The 16,657-nt window shown below is 39.5% G+C and overlaps 1 long non-coding RNA gene across 1 annotated transcript in view; it reads right to left on the minus strand.

Annotated features, from left to right (window-relative positions):
• LOC132956675 (uncharacterized) overlaps positions 1-16,657 on the minus strand; it is a 176,735-nt gene that overhangs the window by 69,000 nt on the left and 91,078 nt on the right. The gene's annotated exons all lie outside the window — the stretch shown is intronic.

Consider the following 16,657-nt stretch of genomic DNA (forward strand, 5'->3'; position numbering starts at 1 on the left):
AGACAGTGTAATTGTAACTCAGGGGACTCTTGGTGCTTGGTGGTGTTGAGGATGTATTTTGTGCTTTGTAGTGAGTGTGTGCTTTCATTCATGCATTTCTGCTCTATTGTGCAAAGCTGTGAGTTTCTCTGCTTGTTAGAAATACAGTTATAACACACAGTGGATGCTGTAGAAAGTATGCAATGTCAGTACTGATTTGATGACAGACTTATACTGAGGGTTAGCTATTACAAGGCTGTCAGTGGATATCTCAGTATCTCAATATATATCTTTGTCTCTTTAAGAGCACAACCTCTTATTCTCCAGTGTTTGCTGAATGGTTTAATAACACTTGCCTTTCTAATGCAGCACGCCTCCCACTCTATACCAGCCACTGTACAGTGCATGATATTTTTCTTTAAGCGTCGTTAATGCATACATTAATTTCCCTGGAGATTTTCCTCCAATTGTGAAGCTATAGAAGTTGCCCGTCAGCTTTGGGAAGCAGCATCTGCTGGCTGCTTAATGTGACGGTTGCTTTGCAGTATTTGTTTTTGAACCCATTTGCAGTCTTTTAGTTTAAAGAATGAGTTATGTAAGCTATTTGAAGTCATTCCAGTCTTATTGGTATTAGCTACTTAACTAACATTGCTAACCATGGCATACCACATATCAGAATGCACATAATATTCAACTTAGCCTCGGATAATGTAACGTTCAAGCTAAAGATTTTAGCTGATTAAAGTAATCAGTTTATTATAAAAGATGAAGTGGTAACTGGTTCATACATAATTAGATTATCAAACGTTTGCAGCCTGTGTGCTGGAGCCAAGCTGCCAAAGGGCCTGTTTCACAGCCGTTGTTGTCATGGCAGCAAAAAGCACAGGTGTAACTCATAATGTTAACGATGACTCAGCTGGACAAGGTGTGTCACTTAACGATGCCACTGACGCAGCAAGAAGGGTACTTATTGGGAGCTGCAAAATAATAAAAAAGGTAATAAAAATAAAACTTGAGAGGCTTTCCAGAATCTTCTCTCATATGCTTGGCTTTCGTGCAAAACCTTGTGAGCCACTGACAAAAGACCTAGAGATGTTATATGGGGGAATTTCTCCTCTTATCTCTTAATCTTATAGAGGACAGAATAAAAAAGCCCTCATTCTGCAGTTAAATCTGCCAAAAAACTCAGAAAATGCAAAAAGATAGAGATCATCAAGGTAGTTTTTTAAAACTCTGCTCGGTCCATAATGTTTTTGATTGCCATGACTTAGTTACGGTCAAATTCATCTTATTGTTTTGAATCATTATAACATAAAGTGAAACAACAGTTATGCAACAGTTAATTTGAACCAAGTAATCTGATTGGACAAGAGATATTCCATGAGTGCTGATATACAATGAAACAGACTTTTCACAACATATCACTACGCCTCAGGTGTTCCGAGTAACTTTAATGAACATTACAGCAGGTCACTTGTGTTGCTTGGTGATGGCCGAGTTCCAGTCAAGTATTGGGATTATTTGTGTCAACGTAGCCAAAATACTTAAATTAACCAAATATAATCTGCTGTTGATTATCTCTGTTTGAAATGTATGGGGCTTAGAGAACTGTATAAAAGTAATATCACACTTGAGGTTGTGCTGATAAAAGTACAATATCACTACCTCATGTGGTATTGCTTCATTAAAACGCTTAAAATGCTTCATTCTTTGTATTTCTCCTCAATGTCTATTATAGTAAATAAGAGCTGTGCTGCACTCTTTCTATAAGGACATTAAGTAACGCAGACTGATTTGTACATTGTGGTCTTTTAGGAAATAATGCAATTATTTTTAAAACAAAAAGTCTTCAACATCCTTTTTTATCCTAACTTTGGTGATGAAAGACATTAAGAGACAGTTTTCCATGGTTGTGGTGTTTTCTATCAGTTTAAAGGAGTGCTATTCACAAGATATTCCATTTTGGATAGAGGCTCATTCTTGTATTGAAAATCCATCAGAAGAATCCATAAAATCTTGGCTGAGTAGAACATCTCATAGCGTCTGCACTGTGAGCCAAGACATTATTGTCTGCTGAAGGGTTGCATATATTTAACTTACTTACAGGCCTTCAGTCGTTTGCAGCCAGAATTTGAATGCAGTTTTGCGCCTTGCTGGAGAACTAAGACACATTTCAACATCTTAACTCAAGTTGGAAAATGTTCTTTCACTAAATAATGCATATAGAAGCACATTGTAAAAAATATGTTGAGACTTGTTTAAACCCTGAATTACTTTTCATGAGCTATGAAATTAAGACTTTAGGATTCACAGATGCAAAGGCAATGCAATTTGCTGTCTTCATAATGTATGACGGAGCAGAAACTCTGCAGAAGAACTAATTACTCACTGTTTAATGTAAAAAAAACAAAAACCTTTATATTTCAGTTTTAGCTCTTTGTCAGTGGGTTCCCTCCAGACTGGAGCTGGTTAAATCTAACCTGCATTAGGCAACACTATATTAAGGTGCACAAATACACAATAGAGCAGTTACTTGTTAGCATGCATATTTGTTGATTATGAGGCCACTGTGGCTCATCAGTAGAGTTCACAGTTTAATCCCAGTGTCTTCAGGTTGCTGTATAGACTGTACGTGTTCTTATCGAAAATTGGATGCTAGCTAGCTTAGCTTACTAATATTAGCCCGAATTCCCACTAGAAGTGACTTTTCAAGGGTATTTCATAACCTGCTGAGTCATTGGAAGCTCCATCACACTAAGCATTTTTCTTGTCCTGCTGTGCACAAAGGAGGGACGCGAGCTAGCAAAAACATGAATGTTCACTGTGTACGCTATAAAATGCAATGCTAGGAGTTCTTTACATTTCATTTACCTCGGACTCTTTCTGTCATCTTCCTCCATCCCATATCTCTAACAGGCCATCCCTGATGTGCTGACCTGCAGTCCAGCCTCGGCCCCTGGAGGAGGAGGGAAGAAGAAGAAGAAATAAAGTCTTTGAGGTGAAACGGATCCCCGTTAGCCTCAGCACTTTAACAAAGTAGCCGCGTGAAGCTCTGGGATGGAGAAAGACAGCAGGTAAAGAAAGAAAGAAAGGCAACTTATTAAAAAGGTGGTGTGTGGTCATGTGTGTGTTTAAAAATGTGGAGTTGCATGTGTCAGTGCGTGTGTCTTTTGGGGGGTTTGTAGAGTAGAGTGAAGGTCCTTTGCTTCACTGCGCACACACATGACTGCACATACATCCACACACATATACATGCACACACACACACACACACATGCGCGCACACACACACACACACACGGGGGAATGGTGATGTGCAGATCCTTCATTGAGCACGTCTCAAGCTCGGCCAAGCATTCAGTCATCCCAGTGACCTAGAAATGAATGACACTGCAAACAAAAGCTGCAGTAGCTCCACTCTTTCTCCCCCAGGTTCATGAATTCTGTCATCAGGCAAAGAATGTGTATTTAAAAAAAGAAAAACAACGTTATTCTCACACTGACACTTTTTGAGCCCAAGAATAAAGCTAAAGAGTCATTGGGAACTTTTAAAGACTTTTTAGACAAAAAATGAAGTACGACCTGTGATTTCAGTTTCTTCAATTTGGTTTAAATCAATCTGTTCATTGTGTATAGGTTGAAAACTTTCCGCTTTTGGAACACCCCCGTACTCGTCGATCTTCCTCACTGACCGATCAGAATCAAGAAGGGGCGGGACTCTTGTTATCAGCTTTGTGAACATCAATGGCAGAGAAGAAACATATCCGACCCGTCTTTTCTTGGGTACAACTTCCAGGTCTAGAGCTGCTGCTAACTCCATGTCTCGATCCCGTTACATTATTTTCATGTTTTTTTGGTGAGATGTCCTTGAATAAACAGACGTTAAGCAAACCGAGGCTTTGCAAAACAGACCTAATGGTCACTGCTGAGGGAAGTAGCAGTTAACTTTCGTATCCTAGCAACAATAAGCACAGATGAAAAGCGCTCTGAAACTAAGGTCCTGAACGCTGGCTGTGCACAAAGCGCCGTTAAGGGACACAGGCCCTTATGTTCCTTGGAAAGGATCAATGTTACAGAATGTGTAAGAAGTTATTATGTTGCAGCAAACAAACTATGCATTTAATCTTTTCCAACCCTGCAACCTGTCTTGGTGTGTACTTTTTTTTTTTGATATATCCAGTATTTTGTCCAATCAACATTCTCAAGTACATATCTGAAAGTATGCTGCACTGAAAGGCTTTATTAGGAAAACTGATGAGACCTTATTCACCTAATATATGACAGAAATTGAAAAAGGAGACTTCACAAGGAAGACAAAGGTCTGTTTTCTCCACCCTACAGATTAGGAAAGCCAGAATCTTTCTTGGGAGAACTAGTTTACTCTGTTGAGGAAAGGATCCTACAAGGGGGCATCTGTTCAAGAGTGGTCTGCTGTCTAGTCTTATGCAAAGTTTTGCAGCAGCCCCCAACTCATCTTTGTACATGTGACATGTATGCATCCCTGTTTGGCATATGATCCAGTTTATTATGTGTTTCATGTGTTTTTGACAAATACATGGTAAATGGACTGTACTTATATGACCTTTTTCTTGTCATATGAGCATTCCAAGTACATTCCCCCATTCACACCACAATCACACACTGATGGCAGAAGGATGCTATGCTAAGTGTCCATCAGTATTAACCATCCTATTCATACACTTCACCTGGAGCAGTTCAGTGTCTTGCCCAAGGACACCGCGACTGAGCTGACAACCTTCAGATTGAATGATGAACGACTCCACGAATAAACAAGTAAATGCTTGTAAAAATCCTTGTTGCTTAAGAAACAATGTGGATTTAATGGACAGATTCATTGCAAATGAAGCCTTAGTTCTTTAGCTTATATGTTTGTTAAGTATAGAATTGATAAACAGTGATCAAACCTAACCTATCTGCAGTCTTTGTTGATTTTATACCCCTGTCTAAAAAGAGCTATTGAAAGAACCACGCAGAGGGACAGTAACTACAAATTTGAGATGCAGCCTGCTTTGAGGTAACTTGAATACATGCTTTATTGTCATGAGATGTGTTGAATGGTATCCATAGCAACACAGGTAATCAGGTGCCCTGGAAAAGTAGGTGACTGCACACAAAGTATGATTATGACCCATCTGTAAAATGTAACATTGATGACTGCAGCACAGGCTCTTATTATGCATTTTCTCTTAAGGCTTTCAAGCAAGACTTTGTCGAAGCAGTTGGGAGACAGAATGTTCAGTTAAATTCAAGTCAAAAATAACACACGACTCTCCTTTCTATTTAGATTCAAAGCGTGTAAAAATTCAGGACATTTGGACAATGACTAATATGATGACATGTCCTCACACAGAGGAGAAGCAGATGAGGTTCCAACCCACTGAGTCAATACATAAACATGATCAGCAGGAAGTTTGTGTGAACCTTTTGATGTACAGCATGTGCATGTGCTCATCTGTGTAAGACGATTTCTACACCTCACACTTAAGAATGAAGGTCTGCAAATGGTCAATGCTCGTTTGCAGTAAATCTTACACTGAGCTAATATGCTGATGTGGAAATAATGGTTCTCACTTTTGCAATGTGAGATGGACATTTTTAAAAGCGTTAACTATGTAATATACAAATCAAAATGTTGTGTTTGATAAACCTGGCCATTCTTCAAGATGTTACACTTTAAGATATGGCAGATGTATTCATATATTGTCCAGCTCTTTAAGTGTGGTTGAACTATTAGGGTTAAGAAGAGGTAGGTATCTTGAACATAACATCTTCAACACAACTACAGCGATCTCAGCAGTTCTATGAAGCGGTTTACAGTATACCCAGTTTGTCTATTTGTAGGTAAGTACTAATGTAATGTAAGCATGCAGTGATGCCTACAACACCAATGTATGTTGACGCACATAGCATTTTAAAGGTGCACTATGTAGAATTGGTGGTGAAATTTGAAAGTTTGAGAAGTGAAACAATTGTATTTAATATTTTCTGAACTAAATACACAAAGGAATATTCAATATTCAAAGGAAAAAAATGATCCCTGGAACACTGTTTGGGAGAGTTAGGGTGTCTTTGTTCCCAGGTGACTAACTTCATATTAATTGAAAGGTATTTTAAATTCAGACTGATGGACTACTCTTGAGATCAGAAAACACTTATTTTAATTTTCTGCGGTAAAGGACGTTCTTTGGTTTTACTAGTGTGGCTAACGCTAACAGTGCTATTACCACCAGCCTCCGGTCCTACCTGCAGGACTACATCCACATGCCTGTGCTAAATGTGGTTACATTGCTTCGGTCGATATACCAGTTTAACCTGACACAGCCGTCATACAATTTTATCGCCACTTTCTAGATCAAAATACTCCCAAACCGCACTGTTCATATGAGATGCTATCCACTGGGCTTGTTTACATCTAAGTAGTAAAGCGGGGGCTACAGCCAGTCTATGGCTACATCCCTGGCTAGTGGTGTGTGGATGTGTTCCTACAGACAGCAAATACAGAATATGAGCACACCATTCATTTAGCAAAAGTGTGTCTCTTTGTTCTGGCTGACCCTGTTAGGGTCTATATCTTCAGTTTTTGGACCTAGCAGAGAGCTTTATTAACTTTGTGTGATACGATTAAGTTACTGTAACAGTTAACACTACAGTGGTCTGTGTGATGAAGTGATAATGTTAAGATACAGGTTGATGTCACAGACAACATGTAGCTGTTACTTTAAAAATAGGAGTTGAGCGAGTTAGAAGGAGAAAAGCGAAAAATACAAAATACAAAATAGACAACATGTATTTAAATAGAGGCACTTTTTGATCCACGTCAAGATCCTCTTTAAAATGCTATCAAACGAGAGTTGTCACAGCGTGTAGTTAGTGACATGTCGGGTGTGTTAAGCCAGAGCCATACAGCTAGCATGGCTAAGAATTACATTACACAACCTATTGAAGAAAGCCTTCTCACAGGTGGCTTCTGGTAAAGGTGGGGAGCTTATGTGGAACTGCTGCTCTGCTTTAAAAAGAGCACGTTTGCATAGCTTGGGTATCTTTTCAGGATGCCTCTAGTATTAAGGTAGTTCAGGCACTTCATGAACACATTCTAAGAGTTATTTCTCCTATCTGGCCTTAGGGTGCCTTGGGATCCCCCAGGAGATGTTCACAATGACAGGAGGAAAAACAAAGGTAATTTGGTCTAGTCTGCTTAGCTTTACTCTAGTGAATAGAGTAATCTAATGGATGGGGCAATGGATGGATAGGCAAAACACACAAAAAAATGCAGAATTCAATTATCTGTTTAATTGGACTTTTTATGGCTGTCTGTAGCTGATGCATATCCATTTATCTCTGTGTTGTATAAACCAAAGGAATTGTATCCTTTTCATTCTACACATGGCTATTTAAAACAGATTAACTTGAGCCTGAATGGTGAAGTTGTATGCATGAGACCTGTGATGAAAAGCCATTCAACAGTGGTTCTCTGTTGCATTTCAAAAAGAGCGACCCATGAACCTATAAAGAATCAAATAGACACGGTTCCCAGTGATGACTGGAGCCACACACACATCAGAATCACATATCTAAATAAAATCCCATTCCACCCAGCAGTCAGAAAGTGAAATATTTATCTTGTCTTTTCCACAACGCTGAGCAATGGTTGACTTGTGTTGCTAAATTATGTATTTATTCAACACGAATGGACACATTTGAATGTTTTTCTTTGACCGTCTGGATCAAACTGCTGCCATTAAAATGTATGAGAGAGCAGGATGGAGCTCAGAGAAGATGATAAAGGAGAGGATGGAGAGGCTGGAGAGAGAGTGGAGGCAGGAGAGAGAGTGGAGGCAGGAGAGTGGAGGGTATTATTGAGCAGTTCCCAATGGACGATCTCAATATATCTTTTCAATATAGCAGTCCTCAAAATGAGAGGTCTCACTTAGCAAATAGTGAAATGTAATATCGGTTGTGTGTGTGCAGGCATGTGTGATTATTTTCTACCTGCTGTCTTTGTGCAGGTATCTTTTTTGAGTATGTGTGTGGTTGCATGAAGGAAGAGGTTGCCATGCTGTAGCCTTACTACATGACAACGTTAGGTTTTCTCTTTCACCGCTGACGGATCGGTAAGATGAAAAGCAAGAACAAAGTTATTGTTTTTTACATTTATTGGTCAGCATACCATTAAAATAACTTTAATTTTCCTGTTGATACATGAAAGAAGATAGATAGCAATACTCACATTTTTTGCTGTTATATCTCTGCCCTATTTACCAATATACCGAATTGGTCATCTTTTAGCTCTTGTTTGGTCTAAACCAGTGATACTCAACCCGAGGCTCTCGAGCCACATGTGGCTCTTTTTGGTCCTACTTGAAAAAAACAAAAACAATCCAAAGTAATTATTTAAAAAAGGGAAACATTGTCAGCAGAAATGATTCTTTGCAAGTCGTGTCAGTGTGTTTCCCACACATATTTTAGGAAAGAAAGATTTTTTTTTTGATTGTGGCTCTTAAGTCTGACGAGGCTGAGTACCAGCACTGGTCTAAACCATCTCCATAGGAAAAAATGAATCGCTCTTTAGCATCGCACTGGTTCGGTGCAGTAGAGTGGGTCGTGCTGCTGAAAATCGTGGTTGTTTGCAGTAAAATGAGGTGAACCACAAGGTTAAGGTGCAGGGTGTTTGACTATGACAGCTGAAATATGCCAAAACTCTTTGACGACGTTCACTATTAGCTGCCCAATTAACAATGCACAGCTCCAGTAGTCTTGTGTTTACATACAAATCTTAAGTAGTACAGTTTTGTTACTATTTTACCTCAATGAAAAACATAAAAATAGTGTTCGGGCACACTCACACTAGGCAATCCGTATCTTACCAAGAGTCCAGTTCGTTTGACTAGTGTGAGTAGTTCCTTGGCCCTGGCACGTTTGGAAGAGGTGCTTCAGCAAGGTACAGTTCATGCTCGAGCACAAGCACGGGAACACAACGTGGACAGCCTTCATTATTAAGGTATTTTGGCTGTTTCTGACTAAAATTACTCAAAATACGCTGCAAAGTCAGTAAAGTAGCAGTCTTGTTCTCTGTGTTGTTCTCTGAAGTGCAGATGCAGACTCGACACTTTTATTTATTTACTTATTTTAGAGTTATTAACAAGAGGTAATTGTGCCCAGGCCAGGTTGGTCTTGGTGGTGAGTGCAGGCCAGCAGGGGAATGTGATGGGGAGGCAATCATGCTTAAGCACAGTACTGGACGACTGGGCCTCGTGTGAGTGCGCCCTCACTATGACAACACAAATACTTTCATTAATTGGTTTCTAATAACCTAAACAGCTCCTGAATGGTCTCTTTCAATGAAAGATACCCCACACAAAAAGTCAAATAGGAGAAAGTTGGAAAGATGGTAACTTAACTCCATAGTTACCTAGCAACCATTCATAAAGCACAGCCAAAGAAAAAAAACCTCAGCACAGCCAGATTGCTTGGCTGGAACTTCCTGTTTTTAATGAAGGCCCAGTTACATTTGGAAAAAAACAGAAAGGTGGGAGTGTTTCTGAACAAACACTAAAACCTGCAGGAGAAGAATCTCAAAACAGGGACCTCAAAATAGTCCTCCTGTGTTGTAGTTTTTTTTGATGATGAGATGTTCTATGGGACTGGGGATAGAACGGCACCGATGTGTTTGATGTTGTGTGCAACCACAACTACTATATTCACAGAGACACCCGGGTAGATAAACACATGTTATCAGAAACAATGGCTGACATCTTTCCTCTATACTAACTATGTTTTCTATTGGCACCGGCTGTTGTCTATCTCCACCTGAGCCTCTAAATATCAGAAGAGTCTTCAAAATGGAAATTAAAAAAGTTTTTTTGTGGAATTGTGTAAAACATGAGGACGATGCACATCGCATATATTGAATAAATGACCTCACAAATACTTTGAGTCAGTATTCTATTTTGAAATAGTCATCTATACAAAAGAGTCATTTGAATAGATTAACTGTTTTCTTGGTGCTAGAGATAAAAAGAAACCAAAGCAAAGTTATTTTGGATCAGATTAAAAGCCCACACATCTGTGCTTGATTCAAAAAACACTGCGACACAAGATACACATTAACTTCTGTATGTCTGTATGCGCTAAAGCTGGAGGCAGCGATATAGTTCAATATAAGGCGAGGACATGATATACTATAAAGCTTTGACTGCTGTAACCCTGTTCAGTGCATACAAGTCCATATTAATCATCCAAATAATCTGATGAACGAGATGAGAGAGAGAGAGAGAGAGAGAGCGAGAGAGAGAGAGCAAGCTGGTGCAAATCCAGACCGAAGTTGTTCTTTATGGTTCGGCACCTCCAGCTGTGCAAACGTGTTACAAATTGCAGAATTATGAAACATTACCAATGTTATCCTGCAATTCTGCAGCCAAATGTAGGCCCTGTCTGGAAACAGAGACTTCTGCTTCATAATCCGCAATAAGGGATTCTGTATCACAGTCCAGGTGGCTTCATGTCAAGCTTGTCAAGGTTTTTTTTTCTTCTCTCTTTCATAGAAATCAGGAGTAAACCAAAGACTCATAATTGACAAAGCTCTCCCAGCAAAGCGAAACAATGCAGGAAAACTGCTGTACATTGTTGTGTTACTATAATTAAATAGTCCTTCCGAGCCCAAAAATAGAAACACAATAAAGGGAGATTTAAAAGTGACAAGTGAAACACACTTTCTTAGCGTTTGATCACGAATAGAGCTACAACAGGAAGCTGGAATGAGAGGAGAATCACACAATGAAACAACAAAAAGTCAGAAACGGACACATGCACACGCACACACACACACGCACACGCACACACACACACACACACACACACACACACACACACACACACACACAGTCTGAGCTGCAGACACTTTAGCATGTATGCCGCTGATTGAGGCTGATTGAGTGCGAGCGAGTGCACAGGCGGGAGGCCAACAGTTTTGTGGGAAATTAAAGAGTGGCACGCTGCCTGTCATCTTTTTTTTGGGACGAGATGCCTTTTAACAAACACGCACACACTCAGACACACGCACACACACAGTCTGCTTCTTTGACAGGAGAGAGGAGATAGGGGGAGGATTGATAAAAGCTTGAATTGTGCTGCATTTCAAAGTGAACAATTCCTAATTTTCATCAGACGCTTCATAATTGGGCTGTCTCATCTTTTTTTTATCTAAGACAGAAGTGACACAAAGTCAGTGGATTTGATTTAAAGTGCAACATGAGAAGCCCATTTGACAGTAATGGACTATAAATAATACTCCCTACATAATGCTTTGTATTTTTTATATAATAGTAAGTGTTTGATGTGCCATTTTAACCCTCTAAACTCACAATGAGAAGACGTCTACTAGTGCAAACACTGCTGTTTATGATGTCCCAACACTTGATATCCCAAGAATGTGACTGAAAGGCAGGGTATGAAATTCACTTTTTGAGAAATAAATGGATCATTTGGAAGATCGATGACTCTTTGCACATACTAGCCTTTTAGTTAGCCAAATGCTAAAGCTACTTAGCAGACCGTTTGCAGCAGGATGGCTGATGTGCCGTGTAGTTCACAGTGATGGGTGGTGGCTGGCGTTACTATGTGTGAGAAGCAGGAGAAGAAGCTGCAGCTATACCCAAAGCACTAAACTAAGAATGGATAGGACAGTTGAAGAGGGACAGGAAAAGGTGGATGACATCCATTCATTTTTAATTTTCTAAAACGGCTAAACCAATAACTCAAACTGGAGTAAATCAGTCATTTGTCTGGGACTATTTTCAGTGCATTTATACAAATGAGCTTTTCCTTTCTTATTATAGATTCATAGATTCATTTTGCAGTAAAAGTGGGAGGTCGGATTCGGACCCCTGACCGCTGTGACGAGTATACAGACTCTGTACTTGGGGCGTGTGACATAAACGCTAAGCTATCGTATGCGCCAATAACATGATAAAAATCTTTACCCGCCATGTGGTGGATAGCCCTCTGAGATGTACTCGCCAAATGGACAATCTGTCCGCATTTAGAGCTTGGCAGACGTTAATTTCAGAACCTGCCAAAAAGATTGTTTTGAGTTTGTTTTTTAAGCCGACCGTTTTTTCACCGATTTTTTGATTAGACGATTTTTAATGGAATATGCGAACGAAAATCCACGATGTCCACTTCCTGCCTGCCCCCTGGGTGCTATATGTTTTCACCACATTTAAGAGGACACGTTACAAACAACAATGACATCATCAAGGGACGTTCAAGGCGATAGTCTAAACTTTAATTTATCTTGTTTTTAATTCAAGTTTGATTCAAACAGGATCAATCAAAGAATAATCCCCTGCTGCCATGTTGGGACCTACATGATGTTACTCTGTTTTCAAGTGTTACGTCAAATAATAACGTCATTAATGAAAGTTCTGTGTGGTGGCAAAAAAGGATGAGAGTCATACTGTAGCTTTCAAGTGCATACATAATGAAGTCTATAGCTGTTATAAATGTTATTTTAATTTTGATTTAAACTGGAACATACACAAAAGCATCCTGTTCTCAAAGGGTTATTAGTTTGTGTGTCCTATTGAAGTAAAAAAAAATCTTTGAATCTATGATTGAAAATTGGTTGCATTATTGGTTTTCTTCTCAATGTCAAAGCTAAATGTTTCACTTCACTTTCCCCCCACGTCTCTCCAAACCCTCACTTTCTGTCTTAACATGAGACACAGTGAGAAACAGAGAAATGAAAGAGACCACCTCCTCCCAACAGTGGGAGTGAGCGCTGTCCTCTGGGGGAACCCTGTAAGATGTCTTTGGAGGTTGTTGCAGAAGATTTGTGGAATCTTCTCGGTGTTACAACGTGACATCTCACTCTCTTTCAGGCATTCCTTATCACGAACGCAAAACCCGGGACGACGACCGCTATCGTCACCGTGGTGTAGCAGTCTAGATGAAACAGAGAAAGAGAGGGCGTGTAGGATGTGTTGGGAGAACAGTGATACATGGCTGATGAATATTTCAAGGCTCCTCTGTTATGTGAAGAGGAAGGAACATGAAGACACGGGAGGATCTTACAGAAATCAGGACATGAGGACACACGCAGAGACTCAGTCCCAGGTGGGAAGGGAGTTTAGACGGTTTTTTCCATCTTTTACTTTGTTCTTGACTTTAACATTTGACAGAATTATCACAATATATAATGAATATTGACCCTATATTAATTACATTTCATCAACTTTTTCTTTTTCTTGTTGGGTATGACTAATGGAGCTCAGCGTAAATTCAAGCAGGAAGACAGGTTGTATTCTCTCACACATTTAATCAGTTTTCTTCATTCAACTTAGCCACTCCCTCTCTACCACTTCCTCCGTGATCAGCTGATTTGGGGCGTCTTTGAGTAATAATCCAATCTGATTCTGCCTCAATCTCTCCCAACCAATCATCCTGCCGGGGTCAAATTTTAAAATCTGTTCTCTCTCTTCCACAGTTATTTTGTCATTTCAGTTCGATCGCTGCATCCCTCCTCCGCCCCAGTCACCTCCAATCCAGCTCAGCAGGACGTGAGAGTTCTCCTCATCACATCCTGTAATCTTCTATCATCACCACCATCACCAGTGTCTAGACTCCATAGGAGGGTGTCCTATCCTGCTGTCGGTCTCATTACCCCTCCGAGTACATGAAGTCGTCATGATGGAGTCTAACCCCCTTTGCACATTTATTTCCTACATTTTTAAATAAATAACCGTTCATTCTTAATTAAGTCTCTCCTGATTGAAATACCAGATTTGGTCCAAAAACAACACTGGAACTTGCAAGCAAAATTATTTTCTCAAACCCAAAATAAAGCCCTCGAAATGTTAACATAAAGAGCTTGAGATAGAAAAAGAAGCGGACAGATTAGAATAAATTCACGGTACTGAGCAGACACTGTTTCAACAGACACTATCACTGCAGTCAATGATGGATGCTGGCAATAAGTAATCACAATCTGAGAGCCGGAGAGCACAAGTTGAAGAAAAATGATTCCACTGAAGGAACATCCAGAACAAACTCTTTGCTCAAAATGAGGGAATGGTTCATAAGAAATGCAACAACTAAACCAAAGAGTGCACTGCACAGCCACAGTGCATATTACAAGAAGTCCTTAGGAAAGTGAAAATTAAACTGCACAAAGCTCAAAAGGGGTTAATTTTACAAAAAATGTCATAAGAACAATCAAAAACGCATGCACGCGCACTCACAATGGACGACAATAACTTCATGAGAGCACATTGTACCACTCATATTTTACTCCAGAATCACCAATCAACACTTTTAAGGAGTGTTAAAGTAATTGCCATGTTAAGTGTTGTCAGTTTCCTATTTGTTTTTATATACTTTGTGTTGACATTCAGGTTTGCAGGTGAACAAAACTGACACCTGTTGCATAACAGTGTCTGCTAAAGTCTGAGTTGCTTCCTTTGCTGCTTTGGTTTTAAAGGTCCTTACTGTGCTGCTTACCCAAGTATCACATGTGATGTGTGTGTTGTGTTATTTATGTTCATATGTATATGAACATAAATAACACAACATGCATTTATATTTATATTCATGATAGTTGCAAGACGTGTAAAAAAACGACCTTGAATAACAAATTCTATGATGTTGATGGTCAAAATACATACTTAAATGGCTGGCACCAATATGGCCCAATATTTTTTTCTGTCTCTCCCAAGTTCCACAACTATATGGAACGGCTATATAGGAACGCCCTTTATTGTATCCATGGCAACAATACTGGCTTATTTCTTTGCTCTGAATATTATTAAGTCAAGTGAAACAATGAAAGATTAAATGGCAGGCAAAGACTTTACTTTCTTTTGGTATAATCTGAGAAATTGTTTTGCAGACATCTCACAGAAAAGAGGAAGAACACAAAATAAACCAACACAACAGAAATAGTACATTTAGGATTTTAATATACAGTTGTTTTTTTTTAAGATAAAGTTCTTTGATAAACAAAGGGACAGTTTTTTTGGCTATATAAAAAGCTATTTAGAAACCTGTGACTAGACTTAAAGAGACAATAGTGGTTGTGTGCTTACATTATCAGGTATCAAATACAGACACAATTTGCTCAGAGTGAAGAAGATACTCACAAAACCCAGAAGAAACGTCTCACTGACTGATTTACACGAATCACTTCATCAATAGTTTGAACCACGTTACTAAACACTGAGCCATTTAGAATGAGCTATGCTCCCAGAAATATGCAGAAAAAGAGAGTCAGATGCAGAAGGTCATTTTACACTCAAGTTTCATCAAATAACAGGCGGGAAATCCCAGGAAGGAAATAAAAAGCCATTCAGTTTTCAATGTGATTTACTGGTAGAAACATAGCTGGTGCAAGGACATAAACTCCCTGGACAGGTTTACACATTGGCTCCCAAAACGCTGATAGCAGTGGTTATAAAAGGAGTTGTCAAACAGGCTACAGGGCATTGTGTTGAAGTGTTGCAAAGTTCCTGTCCACTTCTTCTATTAACTAAAAAAAAAAATGCAGGCAGACCCAAACAGAGGCTACATCCACCTGGATCTCTTGGCGCTCATAAACTGGATTTCATTACAGCCAAAGGGTTGCTGCCTCTGGACATTGCAGGAGAAACAGCCTACTGTATATCCACATTTTCAAAATAAAAAATGTGCCTATACAGCATTTTCAACATTATGTGCCTCAGCTGCTTCCAAACTTTTTGTGATTTATGTTGCTGTAATACTCTTCTTCCTGTTTTGATGGAAATTAAGGTAAACTGACCCCCATGATAAGAGAGACACCCAGAGATAGTGTGCTACCACCACAAGAGCACGAGAGACAGACAGAGAAAAAGGTGTTTGGCAGTGCAGAATCATATGCAAAAGATTCATCGCAATATACAGTTTACCAATGAACATCACACCTGGGTCATCACAGAGTTTAAACCATTCATCTTAGTTACAGAAATTGATGTCTAACACACATAACAAAGGCTTTCTAGAGTAGTTATGGTCCTCTTCAGAAGATCTCAATTCACCTCTAAGATACAAACTATTTGTCCCAAATGTTTGCGTTGTTCGGAATTCAGAGTAACTTCAATTACCTGCATTGTAATGAGCTGTAGCAGTGGTTTGAACCTTGTTTTGGCCCAGATCTGATGGGTATAAGATTAAGAAAACAGATTTACAGTACAATACACTTGCAAATTGTATACACTGTGAAAAACATTTCTAAGGTTCTCCTTAAAATCTCAAGTAATTAAACTGCATGGGGTATTATTGGTCAAGAAACAAGACTTTTTTTTACACTAAGGCTGGCCCAACACCCTTTGTTGGGCAGATGTTGCTATGCCTGGAAAAACGTTCTGTTCTTCTACAGAACAAATGCAATTGACAACAATAACAGTGGTATATTTACCTCTCAAAAAGTCGTAACAGTGACAAATAACCACAATCGGAACGTGTCGTCCCCCCAGCCACCGCCTGACGCCCAGCCACCACCATCGGGCTCTGTGGTCCCCACAACCACCGCCGTCCTCATTCATGTACGGCCTGCTCCGACCTCCACCTCAGCGGCGAGGAAGTGTGGACAACAGGAACACGAGTAATACAAAGTAGAAATCTTTCCTCATAGTATCCCATAGGCCTA

The sequence above is a fragment of the Labrus mixtus genome, chromosome 22 (genome assembly GCF_963584025.1).
Source record: "Labrus mixtus chromosome 22, fLabMix1.1, whole genome shotgun sequence".
NCBI classification, from domain to species: domain Eukaryota; kingdom Metazoa; phylum Chordata; class Actinopteri; order Labriformes; family Labridae; genus Labrus; species Labrus mixtus.